This window comes from Triturus cristatus, chromosome 4_1 (genome assembly GCF_964204655.1).
Source record: "Triturus cristatus chromosome 4_1, aTriCri1.1, whole genome shotgun sequence".
In the NCBI taxonomy this organism is placed as follows: Eukaryota; Metazoa; Chordata; class Amphibia; order Caudata; family Salamandridae; genus Triturus; species Triturus cristatus.
Genome location: NC_140585.1, coordinates 504674985 through 504689492, shown reverse-complemented (window position 1 = coordinate 504689492; position 14508 = coordinate 504674985). Strand labels below are relative to the sequence as shown.

General features: G+C 47.4%; 1 protein-coding gene across 1 annotated transcript in view; it reads right to left on the bottom strand.

Annotated features, from left to right (window-relative positions):
• ETNK1 (ethanolamine kinase 1) overlaps positions 1–14508 on the bottom strand; it is a 220226-nt gene that overhangs the window by 135183 nt on the left and 70535 nt on the right. The window lies entirely within an intron of this gene.

The window sequence follows — 14508 nt, the reverse complement described above, 5'->3', positions numbered from 1 at the left end:
TTTTAAAGTCTCGCGACCTGCGTTGCACTGCGCAGCAGTGCTCGCGCAAGCGAGAGTCCTTTTGTCCGGGGTTCAGAAATCGACCCTGGAACCGTGTGCGATTCCTTTTCATCTCCCCCATTGGCCTTTGCATGTGTCTTCTTCTAAAAGACTGCACGCAATTGGCCCGAAGCGCGTGCATAGCTACGCCCACGGCCTATTGGTGTCTATTACGCGCTTGGTGCGCGTAATAGACACAAATAGGCCATGTGGTTTCAATTATCGTGCCCAGACACGGGCGCGATAATTGAAGGCCCGTCTCGCTGTGGCGCGCGCGCGCACCACTCGTTTTAATAGGATTTCTGTTCTGACTGCTACCGACCCACAGTTTTCTTTAAACTGGATTGATTTCAAAAGATATCCGGTGGAATGCGCGTTCACTAATCACCACCCTCAGCCCCTGGCATGGAGCGTCCCAGGGTCCCTGGGAGTGCCCGGACCTCCTCGTGGCTTCAGTGGATATCAGGCCGGGGCTTGAAGGCTGGCTGAGGAAACATTGCTTCCGCGGAGTCCACCATGTTGCCCTCTGGAGGAATATATGCGATGAAGTGGAAAAAGCCTGTGCAAAAGAGGTAGGTGAAGTTAACTCTCCGCCCTAAACCCGGTCGCCTCTCATGAGATCCGCGCCACCACAAGGGTCCGTGAGAAACAGCCCCTCTGTGTGTTCAGACCCCCCTAAAAACCCAACCTTACAGGTCCCAACCGAACCCCTTTCTCCGGGTGGACAGAATCAGACTTAAAATTACTCGAAAAACATACGTCTCCATCTTGAAAATAGAATATTTCAAGCAGTCCACACATCTCTCAACAAGTGGAAAAATATGGCATAGGCCTGCCCCTACTGTTGTCACACGACATTATGTTATGATATTCCTTGCCCCTCTCTACATTCCTTGCTGTGTTTAGGTCCTGGTGCTTCTCATAGCACCGGGCTCTTCAGCCCTTGCCACTGGTCTCCGCCTTTTTCACTGCCTCCTCTCTGCCCATCGACACGATTCTCTCTGCCCCTGTACCACCGATCCCATCCCTTGGGAGTATTGTGTGTTTTTCATCGCTGTTGTCCCTGTAATCGATGTTTTAGTTATTGTTCAAAGCCCAGCGCAGGAAAGTGTAAATTCCATGTGCACATCGCAGGTGTACACACCATGCAGGGACTTGTTCATCATTTGTGATAGATAAGATTTGTATTCTTTCAAGCTATCACCTCATCCCTTCTGCTGATCTCAGCACAGCCACAAATCCCCAGTAATTTCACATGTCTATACTAAGCCACTTCACAGCCCTATGCGTGTCTCATTTATGTCTTTCAACACACTTTTGGATTTGCTCTAACACACTACCTTCTCATGTTCCACTCTGCTCAGTTTCGATGCCCCTCCCTAATTGATCAGCCTAGGTACGGCCCATTTGCCTGTTCTCTGACACATCAATAATTCCTAGGCCCGGATTCCCCCAAATCAAATCCAGCCTCACTTTCAAACCTATGCGTGAACATAAACGGCTAAGGCATGACCAGGTGTGGAAGTCGATACCCTCTGGTTTAGAGAGTCGGGTTTTACTTGGTGTTGGAGTTTCAATATTCAGTATACTAATTTTTTCTACTAGCCCCTGTTCCTTAGGTTACAGCAAGGTCAGGAGACAGGAAAGGCTTGCCTTTAATGCACGTTTTTTATCTCACTGTTTGCAGGTGACTTATGGAGGATGCTACGTGCCCACATTCCCCTTGTCATTCTGCATTACGTTTTTTGTTTTAAGAATGTCATCCTAACATGTAGTTGTTGAAACTTTAGAATTCTTGAGGGCAGGTGTTAAAGGGCAATCCAGGGTGTCGAGATTTGTGCCAGACTTTCACAGGATCCACATATAGTAATTTCACAGACAAGGAATTAAATACAAAAAAAGCCATAGCGATTATTCGAATAATCTGTCATAGATCCAGCCATCCTGGCCCTTCTCTGTGAGCCCCTGAATAGTGTCACCACAATGATGTAGCAAGAGGAGCCTCCTCTGAGTTTATAAACATAACCCTAGGAAATGCAAAAATAACTTTAACAAAATGACGGAAACAACACAAGATGAACTAAGCAGCGTCAACTGTATTGACTCGTTCATATGCAATCTAGTTCTTCATAAATGCTAAATGTTAATGCAACGGTAAATTAGGTTTTGTCTTTTTTACAGTTGAACCTCCACTGCTTTGCACATGAATCATTATAATTAGGGCTCCCGGTTTTAAGGTATTTATTTATTTGCCATGTCCGTCTGTATTTATCAATATTTATTTTTTGGACATTTTTTCTGTATTTATCCACATTTATTTTTGCCACAAGCAAAAGACGACGCTACAGCTAGTATTTTTCCACATTTATTTAAATTGACAATGCAAACATGCACTCAGTTGTTATTGGTCAACACTATACATTCATCTGAAAACTTTGCCATTTGCAGAATGTCCCAAATATGCTTAAAAGTGCTATCACAAGCGATTTGTCTCAGAGCCTTGCAGTTTCTGTCATCGGCAGAGTGCCACATCCTCTCCCCCACTTAACACCATACTGCCCCACTGAGAGAAACTCACACTGCCTTCAGCTGCAACCCAATTGTGCCTCACCAGCGCTAAAGCTGTCCCTGGCCATCACTATGAGGATTGATGTTTTGTGTGTGCAGAAGAGAACAAGCATTTGCAATGCAATAGGTCTCGCATTTACGCTAGTTTAAGCTATTGGCATTGTAAATGACAATGCTTTTTATTTATCAGTTTTAAAAACCAAAACATAAATAAAAGGCATTGTCATTTACAATGCCAATAGCTCAAACTCAAGTAAATGCGAGACCTACTGCATTGCAAATGCTTGTTAATGTTTGGTTTTATAGTTCATTTTATCCTATCATTTAATCAGGACTGCGTGTCCAACAATGCAAAGAAAAATCATGGACTGCTGAACGAATTATTCACGAACCTGGGAAACTTGAGCACGTACACATTCATTTAACTCTGCTGAATCAACAAATCACTGACATTGCAATGGGTTTGAAAGAGAATCTGGCAACAAGAAACCTGTAACAACAATTTAAGCATTACTATCTTTCATGGATTTACATGCCTGAATTATTCCCCCATTATCAGGCTGGGAATCTAGAGTAACCTGCCTGCTCAACCCATTTGTTCCCACTGTATATTGCCCAAGTACAATTATTTCTAAAAACCTATACAGCATTACATCCTGCCTCCTAAGTAATAAAAATCAACTTCAATTGTTTTAGTTATTTTTGTAATAATACGTTTTTACAGTTATTTGTTTTGCTAATGTAAACTGTTATTTATTGGAATTTTTAACAGTTTATAAAGCTTAACTATATAGCATACCAGGGCGTGGCCGGGCATCTGCCAAGCTAGCAGCGTAAAGTGAGAACTTCGCTGGGGCCGCGCCAAAGGCCCGCGATATCCGGCTTAAATCCTGTTGTTGCAGTGCTACAAGTACCTGTGGAGCAGTGGGACGCCAAGCGCTCTCGTTTGGTGTCCGGAAACGGGAGCCACGACTCGCACCGGCAGAGAAAGGCGAAGGCGAGCTGGTGAGGCCAACGAACGTGGAAGCCTCCGGAGCGACTGGGCGGTGCTCGCGTATGACGTATCCAGACGTCGGATCACCCCGAGCCGCGAGTTCGAGACACCGATGTCTGTGGCCTGGGGGCGCTTGCATCTGGCCCCAAAGATCCTGTACCGTACCGCAGGACCCGTCCGGTAAGAATTGAGGCGGCGGGCGGTGCCGGCAGTATTGCTGTGCGGCTGCGGGGCCGTGCCCAACGGCTCATTGTTTCGGACTTGGACGGGCGGCAGCGGGGTCCCCTCCCCTGCAGATCGCTTGCATTGGAGATACTGGGGGTCATAAAAGAGACAAGCCCCCATCCTGTGCCCGTGAAGTGAGGGGCCAGTGCAGTTGCTGCGCCATTAGCCTGCCGGGGCCCGCAAGGGGAAGTGAGATCCTGCATGACGCTGCCTCCCTCGCCCCCCCCATGTGAACAGTGGCACTGGGCGGCAGTGGTATAGTGGGCAGGTGATTGCAGGACGCAAATTGGTGACCTCCATGCATCGGACCTGAGCGGGCGGGGCGGTGGAGCCCCCCGCATGATCCTTTGAATCCTTCGCTGCCGTGAAGTAAGGCCCACTTGAGTGACAGTGAGTGTGGCGTCATCTGTGGCTCTCCTAATCATCTACCTTTGCTTCTGGGTCAGGGTACAGGGGATCGTGGCTGGTGAGGCGGTGTATCCGTCTGACAGCCGTATTTACAGTCAAGGGCTGGGGGCCTCTCTCTTCAGCTAATTCTACGGGGGCAATTCGGAGGCACCTACGTCGGATAAGTCCACGGTGGGTGCGGGGCTTGAGGTTGTACTGCCCCCCCTGAGACTCAAGAAGGGTAGCACCCCACACAACGTTTGCAGGTGCTTGGAGGGGGTGGGGTTCTTGCTTAGTGGCAGATGGGATGCAGGGGGCCTCACCATACCCGCTTTACAGTGCGTTGCCGTCTCCAGTGGGAAGGAAGGGGCTCCGCCTCACAAATAACTCTGGCGCTGGGCTTGGGCGTATATCCTCATTAGAGTGGACTATTATGGATGTGGTACCCTGCAGGGGTGCCTGTGGCCGTGCTGGGCACCCCGTCTTGGTCGGGTGGCTACCGTCGACGATAAGATCTAGCGACTGGGTCCAGTTGGAGCGATAGCAAAACTCGGGTGAGCACTGGGTGTCCATTATTCCTCGTCTTCACTGTGGCCCAGTCTGGTGCACGATGAAGCCTAAAGGAGCCTCGCAAGTACAATCCAACAAATTGGACAAGTATGCGGTTCTGAAGCAGCCGTCCACGGATGAGAGGGTCGTTGGGGGCCAGGAGGAGGCACCTGAACCATCTTTAAGCTCTATAATGACGGCCATTCAAGTTCTTGGAACGACACTGGAAACCAAGATCAATACAGTTTCGATTGAAATGAACTTGATCTGTGCTGATATGTCCAAGACCTCGAAGAGGGTTACTACGGCAGAAACTAACAGAACAGAACTGCAATCCACCACACGTACATTGGAAGAACGGGTTCAGCAATTAGTCCATCAACACAAACAGGTGGCCCTGAAGCTGGAGGACCAGGAAGGTAGGGCCTGTCGGAACAACATACCGTGTCCTGTAGGGGGTGGAGGGTCCTGGCATGGACCTTTTTCTGGAGGATCTAATATTGAACCATCTCAAACCTAAATGACTTTCCACCTTCTTTACCGTGGAAAGGGCCCAGAGCGACAGTCCCTCCGCCGAAACCGGTTGCTCCCCCCAGGACAATTATTGCACGGATCCTGAACTATAGGGACCGGGACGCGATCCTGCAGGCTGCTTGCTTCCACGGCGACCTCCCTTATGAGAGAACACAACGTTAAATTTTTCCCAGATTTCACTTTGAAGGTGCAGCAGGAGCGCCGCACCTTTGATGGAATGAAGCGTGCCCTAAGGGAACGGGTATAAAATAAATGATGTTCTACCGGAAAAACTAAAAGTTATTGACAAGGGTAGATCTTGGTTCTTCAGGGCCCCCGCGGATGTGCAAGCATGCCTGGATGAGGGGCGATCACAGCGGAATAATCAGGACAGAGAGGATGGCTGGAGAGACACTCGCGATAGTCTATCCGGATCTTCCAGTGGACCCGGGGGGTTGGACAGGCTAGAGAAACGATCGCAGCGGTCACGATCGTCGAGTCCAGCGTCCTCAGAGACGCTTGGAAAATAATACTTGTGACTCAGACTGGTGGGTTGTGGAACTTGCAGCGGACTCACGTAACGTATATAGTCATGTCTAGTTAGTGGGTCTTTGCAATCCTTATGTGAGGTGGCTCCGGGAAATGCGGGGGTGTTCTGCAACTGAACATTACTGGACTCAGGCTGGGTGGCGGCCTTACGGGGACTTAGGGTGGCGACCCTCAGCAGCCCCTTCAATTTTTGAGTGTTTACTGGGTGACAGGCGCTCTGCTAGTTGGGGATGTGGGTAGTTTTAGGCCTACAAAGCAGGGTAGCAGGGAGGGGGGATATAGTTCATGAGGTCTTCTTTTGCATAGTTCTATTATGTTTGCATCAGAATACCAATGCCATTCGAAGTGACCTGGGTCTTAGGACAGTAGGATCCATGCCAATACATAGAAGGTGGGTGCGGTGGGGTTGGGGAGGGCTGAAGTTTGGTGGATTCTTGTCACATGTCCCTCTCGGATGGCCTCGTAACACACTAAAAAACTAAAGGTGTTATCGTGGAATGTGAATGGTCTGGGGGATAAAATTAAAAGGACCATGGTGTTGCAATATCTCAGTCGACATTCCCTGGACATAGTACTCCTGCAGGAGACGCACCTGAAGGGAAATAACTACCTAGCGCTGAACCGGTTTGGGTATACGCTTCTAACACATGCTGGGTTCACAACTGGTTCTGGGAGGGGCAACAGCGATACTGCTTAAGAACTCGGTGCCACTAGTGGTATCTCGCAAGTGGTGTGATCATTTGGGATGCTATGTTGCATTGTCGGGAATGTGGGAGGGGCACACCCCTAACATATGCTCAGTGTATATCCCTCCAAGAATGCATGGGGTGACCTTCCCAGAGCTCAGCAAATTATTATTGGACATGCCAGTGGGTACTCTCATTCTGGGAGGGTACATGAACGAGACGTTATCGCCTGAACTAGACCATGCGAGCTCCCACAGGGTTGGGGGGTGCGGCCACTGAAGGTTTTCGCAACTGCTATGGAGATTGAAGGCCTGTGGAGGTTACATAATCCCGCTGCTAGATAATACACTCACATCTCTGCGGCGCACGGTAGTGGGTCTCGTTTGGACTACATCTTCACACAACTACCTCAGTTGGACTCTTCCAGGTGGGCTGTCACAGGGCCTGGGGAATTTCAGACCATTCCCGGGTGGAGGTGCTTCTGCGGGTCCCGGTTAGGGACTGAACTCTACTGCCGTGCTTAGATTCCTATTTATTTAGGTTTAGGGAGCAGTTTGAGGAACATACGGAGCAATATTTTACAGAAAACTTGGGATCTGTGCAATCAGACTGTATATTGTGGGAGGCTTATAAAACAGTGGCCAGGGACTTTGTGCAAGCGACTGCTGGGGCTAGACACAAAGAAAAGAGGGTGCAATGCGACAGTTTGGAGCACGAGATTACAGCTCTTGAATCTGCGCTAGGAACAGCACAGGGGGGGCAATGTAGGCCGTCTACACACACTTCGACCCAAACATATAGAGCTCAGAGATCAAGAGGAAAACACAGCTCGTACGCATGCTATCGCTACTCAAAGACGCATATACGACCTAGGCGATAAAGCGAATAAACTTATTGCATGGCTGGAGAGAAGGGAAAGAGGTCGCAACTGGGTCTCTGAGATACAGACCTCTGACAGTACGGTGAAGGGGATGGGCGCAGTCATAGCAGAGGCGTTCGCCCAATATTATGAAGGGATTTATCAGACCCAGACAGATAGGGGGGTGGAGGATTGCACGGAATTTTTAAAGGATATAGTTTTACCAATGTTCAGTGTGGAGGACCGAGAGGCGGTTGACGCGGACTTCTCTACAGAAGAAATTGAGGGTGCCATACGGGACCTTCAGTCCGAGAAAGCAGCAGGCCCGAACGGTTTCCCGGCGGAACTGTACAAATGTGTGGCAGGGTACCTGGCGCCCTACATACTCCGTATGTTCCACGAGGCGAGGGTGGAGGGGCAATTACTGCTGGACTGAGGACAGCTACTATTGTCGTAACCCCCAAGAACGGGCAAGGTATTGGCTAAGGTGCTCGCAAACAGACTATCTCCTGTGAAACAGTCTCTGATTCACCCAGACCAGTCAGGATTTATGCCTCATAGAAACACTAGACTAAATCTCAGTTGTTTATATAGGGCAATGTATCTGGTGCAGCAGCGACCGGACGATCAGGGGGCACTCCTATCACTTGATGCCCATATGGCTTTCGATAGTATCGAGTGGCCATATTTGTTTGCAGTACTCGCTAAGCTTGGATTTGGTCCGGGCTTCTGCACCTGGATTGAACAGCTATACGCAGCCCCGCTGGCGCTCGTCAGGGTTAACGGAACGGTATCCAGAGTTTTCCAGCTGCGTAGGGGTACGCGGCAGGGCTGCCCGCTCTCGCCGGTTCTCTTTGCGCTTGCACTTGAGCCGCTGGCCTCATGGGTGAGAGGGGATCCGCTGGAGAGAGGCATTGATGTGGGAGGGGGTGAGAAGAACGTTTCTCCCTCTATGTGGATGTTATACTGCTGTATGCCCATAGACCTAGGCAGGCCTTTCACAGGCTTATCCATATCATTTGGTCCTTTGGCCAATACTCAGGTTATCGCATAAAGTGGGATAAATCCCTGGTATGCACTCTCGCAGAGGAACCCCCTGTCCGGACGTCAGCCTGTAAAGAGCTGGTTCACAAGGATTTCTTTAAATACTTGGGCATCTGGATCACCAAAACGGAGGAGGGGTTCATGCAGTCAAATGTACATTCGCAGCTGGACAGGTTGAAAGGGGATGTGGCCCATTGGCGGCGTTTACCGGTCTCCCTGATGGGAAGGGCGGTCTTGTTTAAAATGATGGCCCTCCCACGCTTCCTCTACGCCATACAAAATACCCCCGTTCCAGATTCTGGAAGCTTTCTTCCGCGCGGTTGAGTCTGAACGACGAATATTGCGCGGGGAGGAGGTGGAGGTGGAGGGGGTGGTGGTGGTGGTGGTGGTGGTGGTGGTGGTGGTGGGGGGGGGGGGGGGGAGGGGAGATGCCCTAGATTGCTCTAAAGAAATTGCAGATGGGGGTTTATGAAGGGGGATTGGCGGTATTCGACATCAGAAAATATTTTTGGGCAGCTCAACTTGTCAACATTAACAGGTGGGTCTTTTTGCCGACTGAGGAGCCTGCCTACCGGGTTGATCGCTTTGCTATGGGAGCGGGCAGCTACCTATCTGCTCTCTACGGGGGAGGAGGGGCAACCCGTTCCTTACGATCCACACTCAGACAGCTGTTACAGGATGGCAGAAGGCGACCAAAATGATCGGCTGGGAGGCCAGACTCACTGAACAAACGCTACTCTGGGACGGAGACTTTCTAAGAGAGGTGAGGCATCTGAAGGGTTTCCATAGGTTGAGTAGCATAAGCATTGATCTCCTGGGGAAGTTTGGATTAAAGGAAAAATGATTACCTTTGATGGTCTTCAGGCAGAGGTCACATGGGTAATGAACACTTCCGATACCTACAGTTGCGACACGCACTTCACAATCATCTGAAGTAAGGGGACTCCATACCGGGTTATACACCACTTGAAGACAGACTCCTCCTTGGCCCAATGATAGATAAGGCAATATCCCTCACCTACAAAAAGCTAAATCAACAATACACCTGACTGTCTTGAGCCCCTGCGGGCAGCATGGGAATCGGATGAGGATCTCCTCGAAGATGATGACTGGAAAGAAGCCCTGCAGAGCCCCAGAGAGATAGCGGTACGCGCAAGCTGCGCATTCTACACAGGTCCGCCTTGAGGACTGCACTGTCCCATATGGGACACTGTACCTCCATGCAGTGTATTAGGGGCTGTGGTAAGACAGGAACTTTTTTCACATACTGTGGGCCTGCCCCAAGACTCAAGCTTTCTGGGCGGGCGTGGCCAGAGTGATGACATCAGTAGTGGGGGAGTAGGTCCCGCTAGAAGTGAGATGGCATATCCTGGGGGTGACAGGCGAAAAATAGTATGGCCTAAATGGGTAACGACATTGCTTGCTCTGGCAGGAGTGGTGGCAAAATGCAACATTGCCCGTGCATGGGGCGCCAGTGCAGTCCCAATGGTGGAATCCTGCGGGCTGAGCAGACAGTATATCAGAGTAGGGGGTGCCCACATAAATGAGAGAAGATAAGGGGAGCCTGGGTGGAGCCTGGGTGGGCTACAGAACCAAACAGCTCCCAGTCTAATATCGGACCTTAGGCATGTTGGGGTTTAAATTGCATGATTGTACCCTGAGACAGATTGGTTGGGCGGGCGGGTTATGGGGAGGGTTGAATTGTGGGAATATTTTGTATCTACACCCGCCAAACCTCACACTATGTATATTATAATGTTTTCTGAAGCATCTGGGTTTTTCCTAGTTAATAAAAAGATTTTTTTTTTTTTTTTTTAACCTAGCGTACCATAAATAATCATCAATTAAAGGTTATTCATGGGTCAGCAAACAAACTAGGAAAACCACTGAAAGTGGAGAGCTATAGCATGCAATACACACCACAACTCATGCTACCCGCCATATTTTGCTCTTGGTAGTCAGATTTTTTTCCCTGTGCATTTAGCAAAGTGGTGTTCTGAACCGTGAGCAGTTCGGTTGGTTGGCAACAGGACCTGCCTGGCCTTTTCCTAAGCTTCGAGTCCAATCCGTTGTAGGAGGCGAACCCTTTGCCATAGATGGTTTTTTATGAGCAACTTGCTGTGGACAACAGACCAACACCGCACAAGTCCAAGGGCCTTGCTTATCTCTTGTTCCTGCAGTCAACCCACTCTGTGCGTGTTGGAGGGCCTAGCTGCTTGCAGAGACAAGGACTTTTTAAATTTTTGTTAAGGATTCTCAAAGTAACCTTTTTGTGTTTTTGTTTTTTGGGGGGATTAAGTGCTTTGCGGTTTCTCATTTTTTGTTTTCTTTCAGCTATTGTGGCAAATAGCTGTTTTCAACTTTAACTGTTTCTGCTTCTCTCAATGGTATTTTTTGGTAGTGCTCCTCCATCAGCTCATTCTAAATCATAGGATTCTGCTCCCTGCATCAGGTGTTATTCTTACACCACATACAATACAAAGCAAAGATGCTCAGGTGGGAACGGTTTTGCTTCACTTCCTGTAGCACTGCTTACGCCAGTCACATATCCAAATCAAATCAACACCACCACAGCCGCTCACGGAGGCAAACTGCAGTACAAATGTGAGCACCAATTCATGAAAGCAACTCATCTTGCTTTCGAGAAATAATACTCACATTTTCACAGCAGTTTGCCTACAGTGAGCGTATATGGTGTTGTCAACTGTCTCCACTGAGTAGTTCTAGTTAGGACTGTGTTCCCACAGGAAATGGACTTTCACAAAACTTTTCCCAAAAATCTTACATGCAATATCAGTGAAAGCTCAAGAGGGGGGACCGAAAAAAGGGAGGTCCCAATACAGGGTTTCCTCATGCAATATTCCATTGGAAAGTTAGACACAGCTATAGCCAAAACAGCTGAAGAGAATTACACCACATTTGACCGAAATATTGGTCCATAAAGTGTGCTTTTTGTGATTCAGTGTAAATCCGTTCAGTAATTTTTGATAAAGGAAGGTTCAAAATGTATGCATATGTCACGCTGCGGAGGATCCGAGGCTTTAACAGATGAAAGACATGATCTCATTGGCTGCCACTACCTCACCAATGATGTGAGGCAGCTATTTTAGGCCTCAGTCCCCTGTCCTTAAAATAAGTAACAAACCCGGTACAGCGGCTCAGAATTAAAATTTAAAAACAATTGGGCGGCAACCTGCCCTTTGACAATAAGCCCCTCAGGACACTCGTCCAGGCAGGCAACACAAATTAGACCCCCCCTCCCCCACTCACTCCTCCTCCACGCAGGAGCAGGAAAAATGCAGCTCCTGCCTGGGTAGGAACAAAGTTGGTGCTGGCTGGGGAGCGGACAGAGGCCACTGGGGCATTGGAGCTCCCCCTGCAGCCTCCAAAGATTTAACCAGATGTGAGTGCTGGGGCAGCAGGGCAAACGCTTTTTTTTAAATGCCGACTCCTGAGGTGCTGGTGGGGAGCGGTCAAGGGCCGCGGGTGCCTGCGGCTTCCACTGCAGGCCAGATGTGGTTGTCCCGGGTGGGCACCAGGTTCCCAAAAAAATTACAAAACATAGCCAAATAAAGAATAATCAAGGAGTGGCCGCTTAATTATTATTCACTGCTCTAGCAGGGAGGTGCTCCATAATGCCCTAGGGCTTTCTTCCTGGCGGTGCCCCTAGAAGAGGCAGGAAAAACAGGCAACCATTTTTTGATGTTGTGAGGGAGCTGCAGGGAGAGATTACCATTTTTTTTTTAAAGAATCAACCTGAGCGCAAGCTGTAAGCACTTCTGCTCGAGTACAGGGCCCACTCATGGTTGGTTCTATGGCTGCACTATGTGGCCTGAAAGGAGCTAAAAAAAAAAAAAAGACTTAAGCATGCTTTAAGATGTTTTCTAAAAAAAAAATGCATAATTAAAAATAACTAAGAATTACTATTATTAAAATTGCAATGTGTTAATATAAGAAAAATACATTTGAATATATTTAGAATAAATTATAATAATTACATTTATAAGCCAATTGGTCTGCATTATATACATGTTGATGTGCTGACCCCTTGATAAAGCTCATAAGCATGACCACTTTTATTTAGTTATTTTGAGCCTTTGACAAAGCGCGTAGGCCTTGCATACTTAAAATGACACCTTTGATATTTACCGGTAATAACCAGCCATGTGAACCTCTGTAGGGGTTAAGCAGAGGGCCTGGCTGCAGGCCCGGCCCTGCACCCAAACCCATACCACACATGCAATGGACATCTTACTTTATGTTTTTTAAAAAAGCATAGAAATTCACTGAATACAAACAAAGGTTGAAGTGACATAGTTGGATGAAAATGTCAGCTGAAACATACTATTTTAAGCGAACAAAACTACTAAAATTCAACAATTCCAGTTATCCCAAGTAACTAGAATTCGTGTCCTAAAGCAACTATAACTCTTATCCTCCCCATGCACTGCTAAGTACCTCAGAAATTACATCACTTATGACATGTTCTATGACATAATTGATAACATCACTGGGAGAGCAAGTAACAGTTACTTTAGGGGACAAGTTATAGTTAATTATTTCTAGGGCTGTTGTGGCAAGCCAATCAGATTCCTCAGTACCACAGGACCGGTCGGTACCACAGTACCTAAAAGGGGAGAAAAACCCTCCCAACCAATCAGATCTCTATTTTCTTTTCTTTTTCTGGTGCTGCTGGAGTACCACAGTAGTTCTGTGTGACCAACCATCCAGATATCACTAACTTATGAACCTTAATTTCTCAAAAATGGATTTACAGATTTCCATCAAATCATAAAAAGCATTGCAATGCTGGCTTTAGAAGAATGCTGTATGGTAATGTGAAACATTACAAGTAGATAGCATAGGGATGGATAGGTATTTGTGTGGAGGCAAAGGTCTGAAGGATACATTTGGAGTAGGTTAAAAAGTCCGGTGATGGTTGCACTGTTAAGCCAGACCTAAAAATCTTTATAGGTTAATGACTGCCCTCCTCCCATCTGCGCGGCCAGAGAAAAAAAATATAAATTATCTAATTATCTAAAACACTTTAATAGCATTACAATGTCTTGCATGTGCCCCTTGAAGTTCAATCTCAGGAAGCAGGATAACAAAATCATCACAGCTTTGTGGAGGACAAGCATTTTTGGGGAAAAGAACACAACTTCTTTCCAGTCAAAACATGTACTCTTGGCTCCCAACAAGTGGGCGGAGCCAAAGCCCCTATCCTGGTAATTTTCAAATAATTGCCTGGCGACAGCTGCACCGTCAAGCAAGACAATAAAAAGCATGCTTTCAGAGTAAAGATCTAGCTTTCTATTTGGGGCAATGCTGTTCACCTGTTTTTTTTTTCTAAAACACTTCTTGAAATTCCTATGAGGAAAACGCATTTTGAGACCCCTACTCCTCTGCAAAGATCACCCCAAAAGGTTCAAGGAAAAAACTGAGGTGGATGTTGATTTTTTTTGGGGGGGGAAGATACGAAACTGTGCTAAAGTTATTAGCAAAATAAAAACGCTCTTCCTATGGAAACTGTGGCCTAATTATAACTGCACAGTGGCATCTGCCATTGTGTGACATATATTATACATTTTCACTAGTAAAAAACAAAGTTTAAAATGAAGCTAAGGTTGTAAGACCTTAACCTGCATTTAAAAATGTTTTTAACGTTAGAAATTCACAGAAGAAAACTACAGTCAAAGTTTACTTATCGTTAGTAAACAAAACCAAGGAGTCACTTAAGTTTCCAAGTTATGATTAGGTACACTACAATAACTTATGCCCCAGTCATGCACTGTTTATGACCTCACATATGTGGTTTCACTCATGGCATGTTAAATTACATTGATATATTGCTTTTGAAATTACTCTTTTAACCCTAAAAAAACCAAAAAACTTGGGGGTGTGGGTCACCCTCCTTCTATACCTAGAATGGGCCCTGAACATCACGCCCCTGGTCACTAAGGCCAAGGCGGATCTCAAGAAAAGGCAATCCCTCCCCCTCAATCCCCTCGGCAGGAGCGCTCTTTTTAAAATGATGGTCCTCCCTTGTTTTTTATATATTTTACAAAATATCTCCATTCATCTCCCGGGGGGTT